We start from the raw sequence: 26,264 nt of genomic DNA on the forward strand, positions 1-26,264 counted from the left end.
TGGATGAGTATCTCATGAGGGGCAACCAACTTTGCTTACCCTGCACTTCCATCCGCGAGAAGGTTGTTCGTGATCTACATGGCGGATCTCTGGGAGGGAATTTTGGGCGAGACAAGACATATGATGCAGTGAGTTCCCGTTATTTCTGGCCTAAGATGAGGAGAGATGTTGCCTACTTAGTAGAACGATGCTATATTTGCTAGACCGCCAAGGGACGCACTACAAATACTGGCTTGCAGCTACCCTTGCTGGTACCAGAAACCATATGGGAGGATCTGTCCATGGATTTTGTCCTAGGGTTACCCAGAACCCAGAGAGGCATGGATTCCATCTTTGTCGTGGTTGATCGGTTTTCAAAGATGGCCCATTTCATACCATGTCGCAAGACTAATGATGCCTCAGCGACTGCTAAGCTATTCTTCAAAGAGATTGTCAGGCTACATGGCGTACCTAAGAGCATTGTCTCGGATCGTGATACGAAGTTCCTCAGTCACTTCTGGCGGACGTTGTGGGCTCTGTTTGATACGTCCCTGAAGTTTAGTACCACCACCCACCCTCAAACAGACGGACAGACAGAGGTGATCAATAGAACTTTGGGAAACTTGCTGCGCAGCAAATGTAAGGATAAGCCCAGGATGTAGGATGTGGTTTTAGCCCAAGCTGAGTTCGCCTACAACGGCTCTGTACATTCGGGAACCGGGAGATCCCCATTTGAGGTAGTATACACAAAGACCCCGAATCACGTCCTTGATATAGCCCATCTTCCTAAAGGAAACGTGACTGCCAACCAGCTGGCCAAGGATTATGTACAGATGCACCAAGAGGTGAGAGAGACTCTTGAGGAGAGAAATCAGAAATTAAAGGCAAAGGCGGATGAGCACCACAGGGACCAACAGTTTGAAGTTAGGGATGAGGTTATGGTATATTTGGGCAAAGAGAGACTCGCCAATGCCCCAAGCAGCAAGCTTCGACCTAGGAAATACGGGCCATATAAGGTCACTAAGAAGGTCAATGCCAATGCCTATCATATAGCATTGCCGAATTGGCTTGGTAAAATCTCACCAGCGTTCAACATCCGTGACCTTAGCCCGTGGAAGTCGGATGGTCCTTTAGAGTTCAACAAGGGCGAATCAGTGCCAAGATCTTTTAAAGAAGGAGAGAATGATGCGGACATCCTAACTAGGATCACTGATCACGCACGCTCTGGCGGATCCTCAGACACCACATCCACGGAGGTTGTACCTAGGAGGGCGGATCCCCAGGACATACGAGCGGGGCGGATCTAGGAGTACACAAGGAGGCGTATCAACATCTGACCAGGGGAGGATGTTCAAGCTACTCCTGGGCGGATCTCTAGGTTTACTTCCTCCCGAAGGAATTCACCAACAACCCTGACATTCCGTACCTGTACCGTTGTACTAATTGTCGGGGCGTATTACCTATTTTACCCTTTGTTGTTAACCTTATTGTAACCCTAGTAGGGGTAGTCCTTGTCCTTTTCTTACCTTTAGGGGGATGTATTTAAACCCCCATTTTATAAGGATGAGGTAACTTTTATCAATCAAAATCATTCTCTTTGAGAACCTAAGGTTTATACCTTGTTTATTGGGATTCACTCCTTCTAGTTTAGCTAGAGAAGAACTTCTTTGTTGGTTTACGATTAAAACCTTCATTTATCGCTTTCAATCTGTATCATTTTTAGCATCCAACGCGTTAAAACTGTAAAAATGTTATCATTTTTTAGAAACTTAATAGAAAATTAAACATGTTTACTGTTTTTTAATGGTAAATACATAATAAAAATGAATATTAAATATGTTAACTTTTTTTTAATGGTAAAGACATATTAAAAATGAATTCAAAAGTGTTATCAAAATAAAAATAAAGAGTCTATTTAAATTAATTAATAATGGTAACATGTTTTATAATTATTGAAAAATAAAATTAAAATAAAATGAGGTTGGAGGAAGTTGAATATATTCCGGCATGAAATATCGACAGATGCATTGACGGGACCCTTCGGTAGGAGTTGGCTGGCCGAGACTTGGGGAAGTCCAAGCGCCACACGGGGCTTTGGCTCGACACAGAGTTACCCGGTGACATTTGGTATCAGAGTCTAAACTAAGCGAAGGCCTTGTGAAGTATGTGGTAGTCTCTTAAACTGAGCAAGACCTTTGTGAGGTGGGCGAGTAAGCTTTAACTAAACGAGTTCTCTCTCTTAAATAGAAGTAAGCATCCTTAACCATCTCATCTACATTTAAACATTGAAATAATACTATATAGAGTCAATATAATTCTTTCCAAAATATTATCAGACACCATTACTAATTTTTTTTTCTCAATTCTCCGGCGGCCTGCATATAAAGAACTTCATCTAGATTACCATGGAGAAATACCTTTGGAACATCAAGTTGTCAAATTTGCCAATTGTTAGTCACTGCTATTGATATTAATATTTCTGATGCATCTCTGAACCCCGATAACATTCTTCGTATTCCTCAAACAGTTAATAATTTATTGTTTGTTTCCTCACTTACTAATTCTAACCAAGTCTATGTTGAATTCTTGGCTAATTATTTCGTTTTGAAGGATTCGGAGACGAAACAGGAGATTATTTGGGAAAACAAGAGTAATGCCCTATATACCATCTCATTACCACCGAATAATGGACCCCATGCTCAAGCTTTTCGTGCATCTCTTCCCTTATAGCATGATCGATTAGGACATGCTCATCTTCCAATTGTTAAACGTACTTTTTTTAATGAATAAAATTCAATTTTTTCGAGACACATGGTCTTCATCTTTATGTGATTCCTGTTGTGTGAGCAAGTCTTATGGTTTACCATTCACCAAATCTAATTTTGTTGCTAAAAGTACACTTGAATTAATATGTTCTGATGTTTAGGTTCCTGTATCTGTTAATTTAGTTGACAATTGTCGATTCTATGTGCTTGCTTATGATCACTACAAGAAGTACTTTTTGCTATATTTTATTCGATATAAATCTCAAGTTCTTAGTGTGTTTATTAAATTTCACACCTTGGTTGAGAATTTTTTTATTGTTCAATTAAGTCCTTCCAAACTGATTGAGATTGTGAATTTCAGACCCTGACCTTATACTTAAGTGATTTTTTTGTGATCCATTATTCATGTCTATAATCTCTTTTTCTATTTAATTTTTTTTGTAGCTTAGAATATACACCGTTTATCTTTTCTCTCATTTCATTTTAATTTGAGTTTATTTTTTATCAAAGAAGTTGTCAAATATATTTCCAATATATATTTGATTCCTCTAAATTAATTTAAATTAACACAAATAATAATTTACTAGTTAAATCATTTATTACTTTTTATTGTATCCATTTTAATCCCTAATTTATAACTTTAAATTTTATTCATTTTAGTCTCTAATTTATTAGTTTCTATTTTATTTGCTTTAGTCTCTAATTTGGAACTTCCTTTTTTAATTCATTTTGAGTCTCTAACTTGGAACTGTTTATTTTGTCTCTTTTAATCCTTAATTTAATAATTTTGTTTTATTCACTTTAGTCCATTTTACCTTATTTGTTTCAATTTGGTGCCTAAATAAATTTTTCCGTTTATTCGGTTTAGTCCTTAGTCTACTTTTATACTATAATAAATTATATAGCTATATTATTTGTTAATAATTTTTGTTTGAGTTGATAGAAACATAGGAGAACATTGTTTTGGGAATGCTTATATATAAGTGATTACATAAAATTTTGTTTATAACCTAGAAATCAAAAGAGGAGATAAAGAAGCCCGAGGGTGGAAATAATGAAAAAAATGGAATATTTGTTTAATAATATATAAATGAGCAATTATTGTAGGAGAGAAAATTGTATAATTGAATATATTGACAGGAATATATTTATTTATCTAAAATTATTAAAATGACCAACATGTATGCGGTTCTAATGTTAGAGAATACAAGTTTTATAGTTGAGAAGTATTAACTTCCTTTTTAATCTATTTTTGAATTATGTAATAACATTCTAAGATGCGTGGAATACATCTTCCGCATTTAACTTAATTTTTTGGGACCGAGTGATCAATTGATTACATTTTACATAAGTTCAGAGGCTAACTGATCATTTTATGCAAGTTGAAGAAGCTATCGAAACATTTTAAAAGTTCAGGGCCAATCAATCTTTTGCCAATATTAACCCTTTGGTCATTTTGTCTAATTTTTTTAAGACTTGTAACTGTTATATTTTAGCATAAACAGAGATATATAAAATAATAGAGTAACATGGTCAACTTGTATTGTACTGTGGTTGTCCTAAAAGCTAAGTTATGTTTCCGTGTGTCTGTTTCAGATTTCGTTTTCGTGGAATATAGACTATAACATATGCAACAATTTTTAAGATTGAATCAACTCACTCAATCTCTCCAAAACATCAATTCAGAATTCCAACCTTTGAATTTTGAGAAATGAAATAGCAAAATGTCTTAACAAGAAAGACAAATAATATATTAGGTAAAAAGTATCTTGAGCCACTAGACTTTTCATTTTTCGGTTTATTGACCCCTTAATATTTTATTTACACATATTAAGCCGTTGATCATTTATTTTTTGTCACATTAAGTCCATGGTGACTTAATAAGTCCACTTTGAATATAAAACTCTGTTAACATAACGTTATTTTTATCCTTAAAGTTAGGAGTAAAATTATACCATTTTGGATATTAAGTATAAAACTGCTCATGTTTGTAAACGTTAGAGTATTTAGGAACAAGATTATATTTGCTTAGAGATCAAACCTATAATAATTTTTTAATTGATTTATATGAAGATATCACATAATTTAATCAAGAAATTAGAAAGACTCAAATTAGAATGATACAGATCGGGGTAACGGGCGATAGTTTTCAATCGTAAACTACCAAAGATATTCTCAAGCTAAACTTGAAGGAACCGTGAAACCCCAGATTTACAAGCTAAACTTGAAGGAATTAGAAATCCCCATTGTTAAGAGGGATGAACCCTAAAAACACTCTCAAAGAGAAGATATAATTTGATTGATAAAAAGTTGTATATCCTTACAAAGATGGGGTTTAAATACCTCCCCTAAAGAAAACTAAAGACATAATTACCCCTACTAGGGTTACAACTAAAGAAGGAAAATAAAGGGTAAAATAGGTAAGTGTATATTCTTCCTTGTGAAGGAAAGAAAACTTAAATAGGCAGAATGTATATCCTTCCTTGTTTAAGGAAGTAATCTCTAGGACCCGCCTGAGTTATTCATCCGGTATACGCCATTGGGTGCACATGTTGTTCGTATTGCCCACATCTGAATATGATCTGCCAGGATTCAATGTAGAGTGAGATCCGCCAATCTGGGTCGAAGTAGATACAATAGGTAGATCCGTCGAAGTAGATATACATCGACAGAAATACAATGAATAGATATGCCAAGGTAGATCCACTCAGGTAGATAATGGAAGTAGATACGTCGATGAGTAGATACGCCAATGTAGATATGTCGAAGTAGGTCCACTCAACTAGATACCTGAAGGAGATAAATCAACGTAGACACATCGAAGTAGATCCGCCCAAGTAGACACCTGGAGGAGATACATCAACGTAGACACATCGTAGTAGATCCATCCAAGTAGATACCTGAAGGAGATACATCAACGTAGGCACATCGAAGTAGATCCACCCAAGTAGATACTTGAAGGAGATACATCAACGTAGACACTTCAAAGTAGATCAGCCCAGGTAGATGCTTAAAAGAGATACGTCGAAGTAGATACGTTGAGTAGATCCATTGAAGAGATCCGTCGAGTTGATCCGTCGAAGAGATCCATCGAAGAGATCCTTCAACGGAGATCTGTCGAAGAGATCCGTCAAAGAGATCCATCGAAGAGATCCTTCAAAGGAGATCCGCCGAAGAGATCCATCGAAGAGATCCCTCGAAGGAGATTCATCGAAGAGATCCGTGGATGAGATCCGTCGAGGGAGATCCGTCAAAGGAGATCCATCGAAGAGTTCCATCAAAGGGATCCGTCGAAGGAGGTCCGTCTAAGGAGATCAGTCTAAGAGATCCGCCCAGGTAGATACACTTAAAAGAAAAAGATATACTGAAACTTTTAAGTATGTCTTCCTCCTCTTCTGAATCACTTTCCCCACATACCTGACGAAATTTGTTACCTTGCTACTTCCCTAACCTGGACTTGGAATTTGTTGAAAAGATGTCCGCATCATAGAATGTCCATATGAAAGATATGAATTGTATTACCATTGACAACTCTTAACTTCTTTTGGTCAGTCATATTTAGAATAAACAGTGAGATTTTGGAGATCCTCATTTAGAATGAACAGTGAGATTTTGGAGATCCGTGGTTGGATGATGAGTAGCTCCAGAATCAATAAACCAATCAGTAGTACTCGGTTCCCAAGTGGTCGCAATATTGGAAGAAGGCCGATTGGTGTTTCCACTGGGAATATTGAGATTTAATTTAGGGGCTAGACATTGTCTAGCAATGTGACCAGCGCCTTTGTAATTGTGACAGATGAGAGAGCTTACATCTAGTGTAGCCAAAACAGTATAGGTGGGACGAGGTGAGTAGACCAGAAAAATTACATTGAGTTTGCCCTGTGCCTCTACTAGAAGGAATGCCGGTCATGTTCTTACGGGCAAGCTACTTTTCTTCATTAAAAAGTAGTCCAATGAGATTGTCAAACGAAACCGGCTCCAATCGAACCTCTAGTGCACAGACAAATGTGGTCTATAGGCTACGCCTAGCCCATCAAGAGTTGCTTTAACCAAACCATCTTCACTTACAGGTCTATAAAGAGAGATTAATTTGATCATTGAGAAGTTTTGCATTGCTGAGATAGGTAGTGATTGAACCAGTTTCACGTGTCTAAGATTGCGCCAACCACATGTGGCAAAGACACTTCCACACAGTGATGAAATTAGCAGGCTAAGAAAAAAAAGGGTTCTTTTGTATAGTTTTTGGTTACTGTCCAGCAATTTTTTCATTGAGAATTTTTGCGATTATATGGATTATACCTATTTTCACAAATACCTCAACAATTTCCACTTGTTAATACATAGAGCCCAATAAGTATATCTTGAGTTGGTGCGCAGATGGGTGTTGAAGATAATTCTTGATAATTATCTCTTCACCTATCATCATTACTAACAGGTAACTATTAAACTTATTTAGAGTTATTTAATAGTTAATGTTTATATTTATCTATATTACATATTTTCACTTCTAGTTAAACGCTAAGTGAGAGCATTAGAGTGATGGAACATGGCTATAATAAAAAAAAAATGAGAAACCGGAAGACTAGCTTCTAGTTTCTTTGCAAATTGAAACCGGAAGCTAGTCTTCCGATTTCGAACCGGGTTAAACAAACCCTACAGTGGGAAAAATGTTTAATTGGGCTATTAATGAAGAATAATTTTCATTAAAAGCCCCAAAATAAGACAAAATCCGTAACTATAATAGTAGTAAGAGTAAAATTCAGTGGCCATAGGTGTAATTTACACCTTTATTGGGAGCTTAAGAAAAATGACTGTCAATATCCTAATGAGAGTATTGTACTGGAAGGATCAAGGATGTGCCAACATCACAATAAATTTAGTGGATTACCAAATCTAGCCACCATTTTACACCCCTAGCTCCGTGAAAAGATGAAACTGCCCTTTCAACAAATTCACTCATCCTCTCAAATTTTCAAATCCTCTCAAAAACACAAAAAAACACAAAACTCTCTAATTTGGTAAACAAAAAACATGGGAAATGACTAATGATATGTAATTTTGTTCAAAAATATGTTTTATTTGCGATTGTTGTAAGTAAAATCGAATGATTTTTAAAAAATTAAATTTTCAGTGTCGGGGCATGTGAAGAATATGCCTCCACCACAGGTGGGGTGTATGAACATCACGCTCCATCACTGATTTTGAATGAGAACGTGTTGACTTTGACTCATAATGATTGGTTTTTTTCCGTAATTCATTTTCAATTGTATTTTCGAAACAACTTTTAAAGGCTTTAATCACAGGGCACTGACTCCATTATCTAATGGTGGCTCTACCTTATCATGCATTATGAATTGTGTGCATTTTGACATTTCAAAGTAAGTAGTTTGAAAGAATAATTGTTTGTTCCTACTTTGAAGAAGTTTTATAAAAGTGTGTATAATGGTACAAAAAATAATAAAGTAAATTCCCAACTCGAGTTGGATGATGCTACATGAAGCTGGAAAAGGAAAATCAAGTTGTTCAGTTTGTGGTGACTGATTAAGCTGCCAAGGAAATTCAAGTTGTCGGTTGACTTTGGACCGCTACACTTTTGCACAACCCTCTTTTGCACTGATTAAGCTGTCACGGAAATTCAAATATTTCGCCAAATTTAAAAATATTAATCTAGAATTCTATTATTAAATCACACAAAATATGAAATCTTTTTTTAGAATCAACTTACTTGCAATTGGTGCAGAATAAGTAACAAAAACACATGTGTTTTATATTAATGTCTGAAATTGACCAAACTTGTCAATGTTAAAGATAAAATTGCTTTTGACTGCTAAGGTTAAAAGTAAAATTATACCATTTGATTATTTGTGCACCATATCCCTATTTATATTTAACAAAGTACAACAATGAGAACTTACTGTAATAATAAATAAAATAAGATATAAAAGAGGCATTGATCACGTGAAATTATAGATGTAGGCCTCGAAACATCAGAACAGATTAAATCTAAAGCAGCAGAGTCAATGTAATCATATTTTGAAAATGGAAGTCTATGCAGTTTACTCACACAACAAGAGTCAAACAAATTAAAAGATTTATTATTATTATTGATTGAAATGTTATTTAAAGAAAGTTCTTTTTTAACAACCGGAAAATTTGCATGACCTTATCTAGCTTACATCTAGTGGAGCCAAAACAGTATAGGTGTGACGAGGTGGGTAGTACAACAACAACAAAACCTTAATCTCGAAATGATGGGAGTCTATTAACATGAACCATCATACAAAACAGTGAATCAAGTCGTGTCAACGACATAGTTGATCATTAACAAGTTTTGCATTGCTGAGATAGGTAGTGATTGAATTATTTCCAGGTCTAAGATTGTGCAATCTGTGTTTGAGGTCTCTGATTTGTGACCTAGAGCCCATGGAATAAGCTTATACAAGCTTAGCATATGCAGCCGTTGTAATTGCTCAATATCTAAACATATCATATATATTTATTTGGCAATTGAAAGTTTGTTCTTTTCTGTTCATATTGTCTTTCTTATTAAGAGATTCAATCTTTAAATTGTTACTTATGGTATAGCTATATAAAAAAATATGTAACAATAAAAATATTGTAACAATGATCATGCTTCCTTTGAAAAATATTGAATTCCAGTTTTTGTGACGGTTTCTATATGCTTTATTAAGAGAATCATTTTGCTTCTGTTCCTTACAATCAATTCAAATTACAGAGATTGCCAATTAATTCCTAAAAACGTCTTCTACTCATCTATATATAATTTATACTGTTGAATTCCAGAAAAATAAAACCCCAAAAATTTAGTAAATTTCAGAAACTTTATTAATACGAGATAGGTAATACATAAATTTTATTTCATATTGGTAAGATAAAAGAAATAGACACAATTTAAATGTCTGTTTCGGTGTCTAATGCAGGGGGGATGCAATAACACCTATTACCATTACAAGTACAAGCACGACAAAGACAGCTATACGGAGCAGCGCAATCAGCTTTTGTATTGCAAGTGAAAACTGATATTGGCCCTCTAGCTATCTCATAAGCACTATTTGCTGTTTTTGAACCTGCATTAATATATAATTCGTATAAATAAAAAAATTTTGTTAGAACTTCAAATCAAATATAGGCATGAACTTACATGAAGTGAGAACTAATGCAACAATTAAGAAATTCAACACCAATGAAAATTTGATTGCCATTTCTTCTTTTCTTTTCTTTTGTTTACTTGTTTTGTCTCTGTTTTTTTTGGTTCAATTTATAGATGAAATGTTTCACTTTTTTATTTTAATTTTTGTAAAGTAAATCCTTGATATAAATTCCTGGATTATTCAGGATTTGAAAGTAAATCCTTGATATTAAATTCACCTACCCTATGAATGTGTATTGTATGTATCTGGTAAAAAAAAAATTAATTTGATACATTATAATTAAAAGATACACAATTTAATTGTGTATAGAATCAATTCAAACCACTGGAATTTTAATTAAAGAGATATATTTTAATTGTGTATCTGGTTAGAATCAATTCGTTTAATCAAATCAAATCACAGAGATTGCCAATTCATTTCTAAAACCAATATCTTCTCTTCATCTTCTTATAATTAATAGTGCAAAAATCCAGAAATTTTTTTTTTGAGTAAATTTAGAAAAGTAAAGATATTATTATTAATGATATTTCTACCATATAATGGTTTGTGTTAATAAAATGAGAAAAAAGAAAACACAGCAAGATATTATTATTATTGTTATAATAATGATGGTTAGAATTATTCAGGTTATGAGCAGAATGATTTAAAGGCCTGGAATAGGATCGGGCCTAGCTCATCTAAAAGGTGGCGGATTAGAGTTAGGCTTTTATAGTCTAATTAAAGGCTATGAATAGAAAGCTGACTAACTCTAACCGGGTGTTTGTTAAAAGGGATTCAGGAGGTGGAATAGGGATAAAAAATACGAGATAAGTTATCCTGTGTTTGTTTGGGAGATAGAAGAGTGAGACGATGAGGGATAAGCTTCTTATCCCTCAAATCCTATACCCGGGAGGGTGGTGGTATAAGGAGTTGGGATAAACTCCTGCTATTTTAATAGGATGGAAAAGTCCATCTTATCCCTCAAATTAATGTTATATAGTTTAAATAAAGTTAAAATAGTAAAATGTATTATTTTATCCCCATCCCTATCCCACATACCAAACATTGAATAATAATTCTCGACTATCATATTTTTATCCTTATCCCAACCATTTATCCTTATCCCTATCCCAACCTTTATCCCTATCCCCATCCCAATAGAATACCAAACGTCCCGTAATCGTACAAGAGAATAAGGATTAATATGTTTCCATGTATCCCACTCTCTCTGCACGGCATCCCTCTATGTTTCTGAAGTGGACTTTAGAGTTAGGATTCTCCATTTTCACCTCGTGATTAACATTAGCGTGGGTGATTCATGACCAGTAATACGATATTGTGATTGATCTGATCCTTCTGATGTCTATTTCTCAAAGGGTTCTGCTCTACAAGAACTAAGCCTTAAACTCGTATTTATATTCGCGTTATTCTGTAGGATAAACCCTGTCATTAGTATCAGAGCCATAAATCTCGTGTTTTGCCAGTTTTGATCCGCGAGTATAGAGAAAAACATAGTTTTTTTGCACATTAGGATTAATATTTGTGTTAGATCTATGTTAATTGGGTATGAGTGCATGTTTTTCGGATTTTTTTAATGAAAACGACACCAAATTCGCAGAAATCTATGTAAATTTGAGATCTGGGGTTTTCTGATTTGGAACAGTGCAAATTTGAGTCTGAGTCGAGAGTGTGTGTGATTCTTTGATTCCATGATCAAACGTTCGTATGAATCTCATGATTTTTAGATTCATACATAAGAAACCGATATGCATTACTATAAAACTCATAGCCAATGAAAATACAACCCATCATCTTTGGACATAATTTACATTTTCTTTGGCAACAGAGCCATTACCTTAACAGGACACTCTTACACTGTTGGAGGTATTGCGACTAATTTAGCGGAAGCAATTGATTTATCAAAGTGAATAAAAGAAGAAAAATTAATATAGCTATAGAATTATTCGGACATGAAATGATGAAAGTAGGAATTGAACTTAATGTAATTTTATTAAACTTGAATTGAAGATCACGTATACAGCAAACTCAAACTACATCAATATATATAGGTGAAATTTAGTTTGAAATCCATGTGAATACATTACCAATTATTCAAACTTTGTGTGCACACATTTAATTAATAAGTATACACGTTCCTTCCTTTCCATGTGGAGTTTTGTCTTGTTTCTTGAGGGACACTTTATTTAAAAGGTGATTAGGTAGGCTTTGCATGTTTTAATAGATAGATTCTGTATTAAAGGCATTGACTCGGAAAGTCTCAAAAGACCTAGTAAATGATCCACCTATTGCAGCAATCACTCCCAATCTAGTGAATCACGAGTCAAGTGGGCTTAAGAGATATCAAGCCTTGATATTTCAGACGCACCTTCACCTATCAACAGGTGACTCATAGCATATCCTGCTTCTACACTCATAACCGTCTTCTACAACTCAATTGCATTATAAATAGAGTAAGAACAGTTCAAAGTACACTACTTCATTCATTTATTCATTAAGGTTACATTTTAGCTTCGATTTACTGTTGTGTTCATCCTCAAGTCTTACTGATAGGGGTATTTTACCCCTATCTGTTAGCGTGATTTACGGGTTAATTTTGGATGAAATAAATAAGTTTAATTACAAAAATAGAGTGTTTTAATAAAATAACAAAATAAAAATAAATTCGGTACTTTCGGTTAATTTTCCTTATGTTTGATTAATATTAGAAAATAAAACGTCAAGCTAACTCGGCTCTCGAGAATTGTATTTCAGGTACGAGCAAGGAGTGGAAATCTACCAAAATACGCGGGGCGTATCAATAACTAATTACGGTTGCAAAACAACAGCCGAATGCAATGCTCCCAATAAGTGTTTTTGTGCTCATTGTAATTGTATCCAAAACAAGTGTATTTGTGGCTCCGTATTAGACACCAAAACGGGCATTTGAATTGCTAATTATGTGTTTTTATGTACTACCTATCTCATATTAATAAAGTTGGTATTAGTAAAAAAATATCTTTAGTTTTCTCAAATTTACTCGATTTTTTTGAGTTTTATTTTTCTGGATTTGTACAATATATAAAATTATATATAGATGAAGATAAGATATTGTTTTTAGTAATGAATTGGAAATCTCTGTAATATTAAATTAATTCTAACCAACAGAAGCAAAATGATTCTATCAGTAAAGCATATAGAAACTGGAATCAAATATTTGTCAAAGGACACCTATTTTTTAGATAGTTGATGAATGGATTCTTGTGATGATAGCTCTAACCTATGTTGCACGGAAACTCTTTTCATTAGAGTTTCTTGGGTTTCCGTTTTCGTTTCAGTTTCTTTTCTGGTTCCATCACCATTTTCTAGCTATATTTTTTTAAAAATAACCTTTCCCTGTGTCTGTTGAGAAAGAAGTTTTACAGTACTCCTGTTGAGAACTTCTACAGTGGACCTGGTGCAATGGACCCAACCAATAAAAAAAAAGAATCATGCTGATGATTGGTGTAAGGAAAGAAAGTGCACAATTGTCAAATTTCTATTGGTTATTTACAAATAATAGTCTAACAAATAATAGCAGAATAATATCCTAATTAATATAGACGGATAATAAGTAATTTGTTATTTACAATACTATCCTCCATCAAGAACCATGATCTATGAAATTTTCCATCCAATCAGCTGCTTCATTACCCTCGCCTAAGTATACACAACTTGAACCATCCAATCCCGATTAAGAAAGTCACAACACTTTTTAATTAATCAATAAATAGGCTTCTTAAATAAAAAAAAAATTAAACATAAATTGTCTTTGAATCTTCTCTTTCTCTCTCAAACTACTATCTTTCTTGCAAACTATAATTGCAAGATTTTGGAACTTGTCTGCATTCTTTTTTTCTTGGTGATAAAAATACTAAATTGAATCTTCTCTTTTCTCTCTAAAACTACATATGACAATAATATATTCTTTCTCATATTATATATAGAAAAAAAGTTTTAAAAAAATATAATTGCACAATATCTAAATTGTTGAAGAGATTTCTCATATTAAGAGATTCAATCTTTAAATGGTTGCTTATGTTACAGCTATAAACAAATTCATTCATCAACTATATAAAAAATAGGTAAAAATGATCATGTTTCCTTTGAAAAATATTCAATTCCAGTTTTTGTGACAGTTTCTATATACTTTACTTAGAGAATCATTTTGCTTTTGTTAGTTCAAATCAATTCAAATTACAGAAATTGCCAATTCTTTTCTAAAAACAATTTCTGTTCATCTATATATAATTTATACTGTTGAAATCCAGAAAAATAAAACACAAAAAGTTTTAGTAAATTTCAGAAACTTTATTAATATGGGATAGGTAATACATAAATTTTATTTCATAATAAGGTAAAAGGAAAAGGAGACAATTTAAATGCCTGTTTCGGTGTCTAATGCGGCACAAAAACACTTATTTTGGATACAATTACAAGTACGACAAAGACAGTGATTCGGAGCAGCGCAATCAGCTGTTGTATTGCAAGTGAAAACTGCTATTGGCCCTCTAGCTATCTCATAAGCACCGTTTGCAGTTTTTGAACCTGCATTAATCTATAATTAGTATAAATAAAATAAAATTTGTAAGAACTTTAAATCAAATATAGATATGAACTTACATGAAGTGAGAACTAATGCAACAATTAAGAAATTCAACACCAATGAAAACTTGATTGCCATTTCTTCTTTTCTTTTGTTTTGTTTCTTTTCTGGAGAATTTAAATTTGTTTACTTGTTTTGTCTCTGTTCTTTTTGTTTAATTTATAGATGAAATGTTTCACTTTTTTATTTTAATTTTTGTAAAGTAAATCCTTGATATAAATTCCTAGATTATCCAGGATTTGAATTGATATTATTTTTATTCTAAATTTGGAAAGTAAATCCTTGATATTGAATTCACCCACCTTATGAATGTGTATACTATGTGCCTGGTACAAAAAATTAATTTGATAGGTTATAATTAAAAGAGACACATTTTAATTGAATTTTAGGTTAGAATCAATTTAAACCAGTGGCCTCTGGCTTTAATCAAATTATAGAGATTGCCAATTCATTTCTAAAATCAATATCTTCTCTTCATCTATTTATAATTTATAGTGTAGAAGTTCAGAAAAAAAAAATTGAGTAAATCCAGAAAAACAAAGATATTATTATTAATGATATTCTGCCATATAATGGTTTGTTTTAATAATAATATTTCTACCATATTATTATTATTATTATTATTATTATTATTATTATTATTAATGATTGTTAGAATTATTCAGGTTATGAGCCCAATGATTTATACGGGCTCATCTAAAAGACGGCAGATTAGAATTAGGATTTTATATGTTCCCATATAATTAAAGGTTATGAATGGAAAGCTGACTAACCCTAATCGTACAAGAGAATAAGAATTAATATGTTCCCATGTATCCCACACTCTCTACCAGTTACTAAAGGTCATGGCCTTGCTGATCACATTGATGTTGAAAATAAAGGGAATAAAATTGTAATTAATAAGGACTGACTTTGTAAATTATAAGGACTGGATATAATTTTCGGAAATATTTTGTGGAATATAATGATACAAAACACTCTCTTTTTATTTCTTAATATAACTCACCAATACACACCAAAGATTACAAGAAAAAAAAACATCACCAGCTCTTATTTATAGAGCATTATATACCCTACACCATTTAAAACCATACAATTGAATGTGTATGAAAGTTCCACCTCTTCATATCTTGCTTTCACAAAAACTAGTCAATTTTCACAACTGGTCAACTGACATAGGATTTTTTTATTAGATATGCCATTGTGATCTCTGCTTAAACCATCCAAAGTCACCCACGTGATCTCTGCTTTCACATTGATTTTTTTTTAATATAAAATTATGTTTAATATTTTAACATGCCCCATTAAACTTAATTTTTCGTGACTCTCAATTGAGCTCTTAGTTGACTGAACACATCGTACTTTAACGGTTTCGTGAAAACGTCTGCAATCTGATCTTGCGTCTTTACGTACTTCAGTATCACCTCCTTTTGTTCAATGCACTCCCGAATGAAATGATACCTCGTGTCAATGTGTTTACTCCGGTCATGAAACACTGGATTTTTTGCTAATGCCAATGCAGACTTATTATCAATAAATATCTCCGTCGGATCATTTTGAGTCATCTGAAATTCTTCTAGCAATTTTCGAAGCCAAATCGCATGACACACACATGAGGTTGCAGCAACATATTCAGCTTCGCAGCTTGACAACGTCACAATCGCCTGCTTCTTCGAACTCCACGTAAATGCAGTATGACCCAGAAAAAATACAAAACCAGTTGTACTTTTTCGATCATCTTTGTCACCGGCCCAATCACTATCACAATATCCAACTAATTTGAAATCGTCAGTTTTTGAATAAAGTAATCCCAAATTAGTTGTACCTTTTGTTGAAACACCTTTCCACATGATTTTGATTTGACAAAATTATCTAAGTAAAATTAAATATATTCTAAACACACTAAGTTTAAATGCTTTGATTTATTTAACTAATGTGTTTGTTCAATGTTGAGTTAAATTGTTTATAAGACATAAAGACTAAAAGACTTAAAGCCCAATACGGAAGTCAAAGCCCAAGTCAAACAGATCAAGACAACTCAGCCCGCGTGTGCAAAACGCTGTCGTTCTGATCAAAACGCAACTCAGCAAGAGAAGGATCTAGAAGACCTTCGTTGAACAACTTCGGAGTGAAGCTGCTGAGTTGAATCGACAAAGAGTACAAGACAGCAGCTGAGCAAGAACAACTTCCAGACAAAGTGTTTCCACTTTGGGTAAAGTTCAGAAGACACAGGACGCTGTCTAGTTGACCTTACCATAAATGGAGAGACATTCTGCCGAGCTGACTAAAAGCTGCTCAACACTGACCGAGGACAGAAGATACTCAAATCTGATTGGCCGAAAGCTCTGAGTAAAACTGAGTGACAACGACAGGAAGCCGTTTCCCTCCAACGGTTATTTCGAAATTCGAAATGACTGATGTCTCAGACGTCTTTATAAATAGTGCCCTTCAGTTGCTTCATTTCAACACAGAACTTGATCAAGTCATTACGCTGACCAAAAATCTACTCAAAGTTCTGTGAAGAAAAGCAAAGCAAATTCTTACACCAAATTATATATCTTTCGTGTAAAAGTCTAGAGTGATTATTCAATCATCTAAGGTGTCTTAGCAATTGTTGTTTAGGACAAATCTTTATCATTTCTAGAGATTAGAAGGGAGAGGCTGAGTACTCGGTTATAGTACTCAGCGAGAGATTAGGAGTGAGTAAAGGTATAGAGGAAGGTACTCTTGTTATACTCAGCTTCTAAGTTGTAAAAGGTTTGATGCTCTACCGTTAAAGAGCTCAGTAGAGAATTCGAAAGCTCGAAACGTGTTCCGGGGACAAGACGTAGGCTTAGAGGCCGAACCTGGATAAATCTGCTGAGTAACATCTTTCTAACCTTAAACTCCTTAATATATATATTGCTTGCTTAAACAAAACTGACCAAGTAAAGAGGTCACGCTGAGTTGTGTGCATTGAGTATCTGAGTTCAGGAATAGACTCAAGTGTTATCTCCTGACTCAAAGAAAGAAGCTGACTTAGTCACCAGTTGACTAAGCTAGTGTCTTAATTAACTCAATGCGATGTGTAATCCTTTTCAAAGAAAAAGAAGTCAGCCTTAACGTACTAAAATTTTAAATAGTTCCTATCCCCCCCTTGGAACTAACTTGTTACGTTATAAGGGACCAACAAGTGGTATCAGAGCTTAAAAGCTCACTGTGAAAGGTTTAACTACCTTGAGCTGATCCCCACTATGGCTGAAAACAGCACTCGGTTTCTCCCAGGAAACCAAACAACTCAGATCTTACCTGAGGGGCTGTCCATTACTCGGCCTCCCCTATTCTTCGGGTCTAACTACACCTTCTGGAAGAATAGGATGAAAAACTTTATTCAGGCAACAAACATGAGTGCATGGCTTTCAATAGTCCAAGGCCTGTTTGTTCCTGTTGAAGTTGTGGCTGGCCAAACAGTTGTCAAAGCTGAGGCCAAATGGACAGAGGATGATCTCAAGAAGCTACAAAATCACGCTTCGGCTATAAATATGCTTCACTGTGCGCTTGATGCTGCAGAATATAATAAGATATCAGGTTGCGAGTTAGCGCAAGAGATCTGGAAGAAGCTGGAGGTCACCTACGAAGGAACCAACAAAGTGAAGGAGTCCAAGGTGAACCAGCAGATGAGACTATACGAGCTGTTCGAAATGAACGATGATGAAGGAATATCTGATATGAATGCAAGGTTTACAAACATCATCAATGAGCTCAGGAGACTTGGGAAGATCTTCACTGAGGAAGAACAAGTCAAGAAGATTCTTAGGAGTCTTCCTAAAAACTGGCAAGCAAAGAAGACCGCTGTTGAGGAAGCTCAAGATTTAACCACCTACAAATAGGATGAACTCATCGGCTCACTGCTGACCCATGAGATCTCAATGAAAAATTTCGAGGTGAAGGAAAAGTCTGAAGACAAGAAGCAAAAATCTCTTGTCATGAAAGCTGACTCCACTTATGGGAGCTCAACAGATGATGAAGAGATGGCTATGTTCACCAGGAAGATGAAAAGGCTGTTCAGAAAGAATGACAAATATTCTAAGAAGCCTTACAGAAAGTTTGATAAGTATAAAGCTGAGTAAATAGAATATGTAATATAGCTGACCTACACCTAAAAACTGACCTTAGACTCACTCATTTAAATTCTTAAATGATGCAATTAAAACTAAGTCAGTAGTGCAACCCTTACGGGGGAGTTTGCTAAATGATATAAGGTCAACTATCATGGGGGAGCTCATACTGAGTGCCTTGCTGAATAGTTTTGCCAACATCAAAATGGGGGAGTTTGTTGAAATACCTTTCCACATAATTTTGATTTGACAAAATTGTTTAAATATAAATTATAATACATATCCTAAACACACTAAGTTTAAATGCTTTGATTTATTCTACTAATGTGTTTGTTCAATGTTGAGTATAAATGTTATAAGTCATAAGGATTGGAAGGCCCAAGCCCAATACGGAAATCAAGGCCCAAGTCAAATAACTCAGTACACTCGGCCCGCGTATGTCAAGACGCTGCCGTTTTTGTTCAAAACGCAACTCAGCAATCGGAAGGATCTATAAGACCTTCGGGAACAACTTCAAGATGAAGCTGCTGAGTAGTCTCGATAAAGCGTACAAGACAGCAGCTGGCAAAGGAAAACTTTCAGACAAAGTGTTTCCTCTTTTGGCAAAGTTCAGACGACACAGTATGCTGTCCAGTTGACTTTACCATAAAAGGAGAGACCATCTGCTGTGCTGACCGAGGACAGAAGATACACGATTATGATTGGCTGAGAGCTCTGTGCAAGTCAGGATGACAACGACATATAGCCGTTTCCCTCCAACGGTTATTTTGAAATGACCGAATGACCAGACATCTCTATAAATAGTGCCATCACAAGCTTCACAACACACAGAACTTGATCAAGCCATTACGCTGACCAAATCTCTACAAGTTCTGCAAGCAAGAAGCAAAGCAAATTTCTTACACTACATTTTCATATTTGTGTAAAAGTCTAGAGTGATTGTAAATCGTCTAAAGTGTCTTAGCACATCTTTGTATTAGGACAAAAACACTTATCATTTCTAGAAATAGAAAGGAGAGGCTGAGTACTCGGTTTTAAGTACTCAGCAGAGAGATTAGGATTGAGTAGAAGTATAGAGGAAGGTACTCTTGTCATACTCAATTGCTGATATTGTAAAAGGTTTGAGGCTCTACCTTTAAAGAGCTCAGTAGAGGATTCGAAATCTCGGAAGTGTTCCGGGGATAGGTCGTAGGCTTAGAAGAAGCCGAACCTGGATAAATCTGCTGAGTGAAGTATTTCTAAACCTTAACTCATAATTTATATTGCTTGCTTTAAATAATCAAAACTGACCAAGTAAAGAGGTCAAGTTGAGTTGTGCGCGTTGAACGTCTGAGTTCAGGAATAGACTCCAAGTGCTATCTCCTAACTCAAGCTGAGAAACTGACCTAGTCACCTGTTGACTAAGCCAATATCTTGCTGTTTACTCAGCGCCGTTGTTCAAACCTTTTTCTTTAGAGAAAGAAGTCTGCCTAAATTGCAAAAAAAAAGTTTAAATAGTTCCTAACCCCCCCCCCCCTTGGAACTATACTTGCAACTAAACAAGGGACTAACAAGTGGTATCAGAGCCTAAAATCTCACTTTAAAAGGTCTAACAACCTTGAGCTGATCCCTACCATGGGCGAAAACAGCACTCGGTTTCTCCCTGGAAACCAAACAACTCAAATACTGCCTGAGGGGCTGTCCATTACTAGGCCTCCCCTATTCTTCGGGTCAAACTATACCTTCTGGAAGAATAGGATGAAAAACTTCATTCAGGCTACAAACATGAGTGCCTGGCTATCTATAGTCCAAGGGCCGTTTGTACCTATTGAGGTTGTGGCTGGCCAAACAGTTATAAAAGCTGAGGCCAAATGGACAGAGGATGATCTTAAGAAGCTTCAAAACCATGCTTCGGTTATCAATATGCTTCACTGTGCGCTCGATGCTGCAGAATATAACAAAATCTCAGGTTGTGAGTCGGCACAAGAGATCTGGAAGAAGCTGGAAGTCACCTACGAGGGAACAAAAAAAGTAAAAGAATCCAAGGTGAATCAGCGGATGAGACTGTACGAGCTGTTCGAGATGAACAATGATGAGGGCATTTCAGACATGAACGCAAGGTTCACCAACATCATTAATGAGCTCAAGAGACTTGGGAAAATCTTCACTGAGGAAGAACAAGTCAAAAAGATACTCAGGAGTCTTCCAAAAGACTGGCAAGCAAAGAAGACAGCAGTTGAGGAAGCTCATGATTTAACCACTTACAAATATGACGAACTTATCGGTTCATTGCTGACCCATGAGATATCCATGAAAAACTTTGAGGTGAAGGAAAAATCTGATGACAAGAAGCATAAGTCACTTGTCATGAAGGCTGACTCCACTGACGGGAGTTCAACTGATGATGAGGAGATGGCCATGTTCACAAGAAAGATGAAGAGGTTGTTCAGGAAGAACGACAAGTATTCTAAAAAGCCTTACAAAAAGTTTGATAAGTATAAGGCTGACTCAAGCGACAGCAAATACAGAAAGGACAGCTCAAAGCCCATTACATGCTTTGAGTGCCATCAAGCTGGCCATATTAAGTCAAACTGCCCCACGCTGAGGAAAGACAAGAAGAGTGGGAAGAAGGCAATGGTGGCTACTTGGAGTGACAGTGATGAATCTTCGTCAACAGAAACTGAGGCCACCGAGTCAGCAAAGATATGCTTTATGGCTGACGAACTTGCTGAGCCATGCGTCTCTGAGCATGCTGACCCATCCATCGCGTCAGATGATGAAGAGCAATCAAATGAGGTAATTTCTCTTCCCCAGCTCAGAAACGATATGGTTAATGCCCTGAGTGATCTCTATACACTTGTTAAGAAGTGTAATAAAAAGGTTAGAGCACTCAGCAGGTGCTGTGACGAAGTGGAAGAGGTCAAATTGAGTGACCTCAGATACCTTCTTCAGGACAACTCGACTCTGCATGATAACATGAAGATCATGCATGAGTATGTGTCTGAAGTCCAGACAGTTTCAAAGAAACTGAGGAAGGACGTCACAACCATCCAGAACCAACTAAAGGTTCCTAAGAAAAATAACATTCCTCTGAGAACTCAGTACCAAGGTACTCAGCAGAGATGGAATCCCCAGCGAAAAGTCCAGTGTGACTTTTGTGGGAAGTTAGGACACACTACTAAAGTATGCTGGCACGCTCAGCACTGGGGTGCTGACAAGTCAGTAAAAAACCCTAAACAGAAGGTCAGTTGTGACTTCTATGGAAAGAATGGCCATACTGTCCATGTATGCCGCCATAAAATTAAATATGATGCTTTACCTGTTGAACCTAACAAGTAAGGACCCAAAAAGAATTGGGTACCTAAAAGTAACTAGTTACAATGCAGGTAAGCCTGAGATGTGCCGAGAAGTCAAAGATGTGGTATATTGACAGCGCATGCTCAAGGCATATGACGGGTGATGAAACTCAGTTCATCACATTTGAACGAAAACGAGGAGGGAGTGTAAGTTTTGGAGACAACAAGAAGGGTAAGATAGTAGGCTCAGGAACCATCGGAGGTAATCCTACTATTGAATCTGTCTCCCTAGTCAGCGGACTCAAATATAACTTACTCAGCGTAGCTCAGCTATGTGACAATGGGAGAAAAGTTATATTTGATGCTACTGGATGTAAAATATACGAGGGTAAAACTAATGAGTTAATTTTAACTGCCCCTCGGATAGATAATGTCTTTATGCTAGACTTAGAGAAAAAGTTTTCAAAAACTGTGTGCTTAGTAACAAAGGAAGAAAATTCCTGGCTATGGCACAGGAGACTTGGTCATGTAAGCATGGACCTCCTGGCCAAACTTGCAAGAAAGCAATTGGTTGAGGGACTGCCTGAACTTAAATTCCAAAAAGATCAATTATGCCACGCTTGCTAAGCTGGAAAACAAACCAAACAATCTTTTCACAGTAAAAACATTGTCTCAACTAAACGTCCGTTAGAATTACTACACTTGGATCTCTTTGGTCCAGTCCAGCCACTGAGTCTGGGTGGAAGAAGATTTTCCTTGGTCATTGTAGATGATTTCTCTCGGTATACGTGGGTTATCTTGCTGACCAGCAAGGATGAGACCTTTGAGACATTTTCAAATTTGGTTAGAAAAATTGAAAATGAAAAAGACCTAAAATTAGCTCATATCCGTAGTGATAACGGTGGAGAATTCAAAAACCAAAAGTTTGTTGAATTCTGTGAAGCCAGCGGCATTGACCACAATTTTTCTGCTCCTAGAACACCTCAGCAAAATGGGGTTGTAGAAAGGAAGAACAGAACTCTGGTTGAAATAGCCAGGACAATGCTGGATGAGCATAGGCTTCCAAAGTATTTTTGGGGAGAGGCTGTTAACACAGCATGCTACATTCTTAATAGGGCTCTAGTTAGACCTATACTCAAGAAAACCCCCTATGAACTTTGGAAAGGACGAAAGCCCAATATTGGATACTTTCGTGACTTTGGCTGTAGATGTTTTATTTTAAATACCAAAGATAGCTTAGCAAAGTTTGATTCAAAAGCTGATGAAGCTATCTTTCTGGGCTACTCAACAAACAGCAAAGCATACAGAGTTTTTAATAAGCGAACTCAAGTTTTAGAAGAGTCAATACATGTAGAGTTCGATGAAACTGACCCTGTAGGTAGATACCAGCCGCTGACCGAAGATGATCCAAACTCAGTAACCATCGCTGACTCAGAACCAGCTACTGAGTCATTCACGAAAAGGCTGACCAAGAGTAAGAGTGAACCTAAGATTACTTTTACTGACCCATCTACTTCTGCAGAGATTGTTGAAACAGGAACAGCACAAGACATGAATCTACCCAAAGAAATAAGGATTCCTAGAGGGCACTCCGAAAGTGCAATCCTTGATTCTGCTGGGAATACCCTGATGACGAGGAATCAACTCAGGAAGTACCTCAGCAATGTTTCTTTCGTCTCAGTACAAGAACCGAAGAATTTCGCTGAAGCTGAGTACGATGAATTTTGGATGAACGCAATGCAAGAGGAGCTCGATCAATTTCGAAGAAATGATGTATGGGAGTTAGTGCCTCATCCAAAGAGTCAAAAGCCCATCGGAACAAGATGGGTCTTCAGGAACAAGATGGACGAACAAGGAAACGTAGTCAGGAACAAAGCAAGGCTTGTAGCTCAGGGCTACAGCCAGCAAGAAGGTATAGACTACGGTGAGACCTTTGCCCCAGTGGCAAGGCTGGAGGCAATTAGAATATTATGTGCATATGCATCTTACATGAATTTTAAATTATTCCAAATGGATGTCAAAAGTGCATTTCTTAATGGAGTTATAAACGAGGAGGTTTATGTAAATCAACCTCCAGGTTTTGAGGACCCTAAGTTCCCAAACCATGTTTACAAACTCAAAAAGGCTCTGTACGGCCTCAAGCAAGCACCACGTGCTTGGTACGAGAGGCTGACCAGTTTCCTGCTGACTAGAAATTACGTCAGGGGCAAAGCTGATACAACCTTATTCATTAAGAAAAAGGGTAAAGATACCCTGCTGGCCCAAATTTATGTTGATGATATAATATTTGGTGCAACTAACGAATCAATGTGCAAGGAGTTTAGCAAAAAAATGCAGACTGAGTTTGAAATGTCTATGATGGGAGAACTCAACTTCTTCCTCGGTCTTCAAATTAAACAAGGAAACAATGGCATCTTCATCAGTCAAGCAAAATATGCCAAGGAGATCTTAAAGAAATATGACTTGGAAAATTGCAAGCCAATATCCACTCCTATGGGCACTGACACTGTCCTCTGCGCTGATGAGAATGGTAAGTCAGTAGACAGCAAGTTATATCGAGGTATGATAGGCTCTCTACTTTACTTAACAGCCAGTAGATCGGACATTCAGTTTTCAGTATGCTACTGTGCTAGATATCAATCTAACCCTAAGGAATCTCATTACATTGCTGTAAAAAGAATCCTTAGATATTTGCAAAGCTCAGTGAACGCAGGTTTGTGGTATCCAAATACTCATGATTTTACACTTATCGGATACACTGACTATGGACGAGATAAGCTGGAACGTAAAAGCACCTCTGGAGGATGCCACTTTTTAGGAAGCTGTCTTGTATCCTGGTTCAGCAAAAAGCAGGCGTCAGTAGCCTTATCCACCACTGAAGCTGAGTACATTGCTGCTGGTCACTGTGTTGCTCAAGTCCTGTGGATCAAGCAACAACTTGAAGACTATGGTGTTCAAACGAAGACAATTGAGGTCAAATGTGACAACAAAAGTGCAATTGATCTGTCTAAAAACCCAATACAACACAGCAGAATGAAGCATGTCAGCATCCGACATCACTTCATTAGAGACCATGTACTCAAGGGTGAGATTAAGCTGACCTTTGTCCCAACGGACGAACAGCTTGCGGATATCTTCACGAAGCCACTAACACGTGAGCAGTTCAGCATACTGAGAGAAGCAATTGGTATGTTTAATCCTCTTCAGTAAATTCCTGTGCTAAATGAATATTGAATGCTGAGTGAATTACATGCTGAATGATTTATTGTTTGCTGAGTATCTCATTGAAACTGACTGAATATACAATACTGAGTAAACTTGCACACTGAGTAAATTAGTTTAGAACTTGAACTTAAAATCATCCTTAAATAATGCACTAACCACTCAGAATATCAAACGCTTGACATTCTAAATACTGAGTGATTAATCCGTTAGCATAAATGCCAAGCACGCGTATAACCTAGGATGACGTATTCGCCGTAATGTGTCATAAATGTCAGGATCCTTGTCGGTACATGATCCCAAGGCAAAACTGACACATGGATTTGGTTAAGATCCACACCGTTCAACTTGTCTATAAATTATGGGCATTTCCCCATTTTTTACTCTTTACGCTTAACAAATTCTTAAGGCTAAGAAATTACTCAAATTTCTCTCTCTCAAATACCTCTATTCTCTCCATCTTAAAAGAATGACTAAGTTATCCTTCAACGTCTCCGGTGCCGGCCACCAAAAGTCCAGCTCCGATGAACCTTCACGAAACCCTTCTACACCGAGCAAGGGTAAAACTGGCCAAACCTCTGGCCAAGGGAAAGCTGTTAAGATCAGGACCTACTCAAAGGTCTTCGACAATGTACGATAATGGAAGGTAGAACCCTCCAGATGGGTTTCGGAGCACTTTGTACAGAACGAACAACCATTTGCTGAGTGCATTTCCAAGAATGAATGGACTGGGCTGTTCTCGGTCAGGGATGAGACATATCCTGACCTAGTGAGGGAATTTTACCACAACCTCAAGGTTGCCAGTGACTCCGCCGACTACCTGAGCACTGAAGTAAAAGGGAAAACCATCTTCATCAACCCTCTGTACATATGAAATCTCCTCCAGCTCAAAACTGAGGGAGTAAGGCTGAGAAAGTCAGGAGATCAGGACAAGACCGACTACGTCCATACCTTCTGCAAACCTGAGGGTCACTCAGGAGAGATCTCAGCATCTTCGATGGGACAGCATCAGAAGATGGCTCACTACCTGCTGAGCTATTTCATTTACCCAAAGATCAACTGCACTACATCAGCAACCAACTTTGAACAGTGCTTCATATGGCACATGCTGACGTACACCCCCATCAACATGC

The 26,264-nt window shown here is 36.3% G+C and overlaps 1 long non-coding RNA gene across 1 annotated transcript; it reads right to left on the reverse strand.

Annotated features, from left to right (window-relative positions):
- Positions 1 to 14,221: 14,221 nt before the first annotated feature.
- LOC136225702 (uncharacterized) lies at positions 14,222 to 14,659 on the reverse strand. The gene is made up of 2 exons (XR_010687234.1): positions 14,555 to 14,659; positions 14,222 to 14,479 (listed from the first exon to the last, which is right to left on the reverse strand). It is a non-coding gene; the product is annotated as an uncharacterized lncRNA (long non-coding RNA).
- Between the last annotated feature and the right edge of the window lie 11,605 nt (positions 14,660 to 26,264).

This window comes from Euphorbia lathyris, chromosome 4 (genome assembly GCF_963576675.1).
Source record: "Euphorbia lathyris chromosome 4, ddEupLath1.1, whole genome shotgun sequence".
NCBI lineage: Eukaryota > Viridiplantae > Streptophyta > Magnoliopsida > Malpighiales > Euphorbiaceae > Euphorbia > Euphorbia lathyris.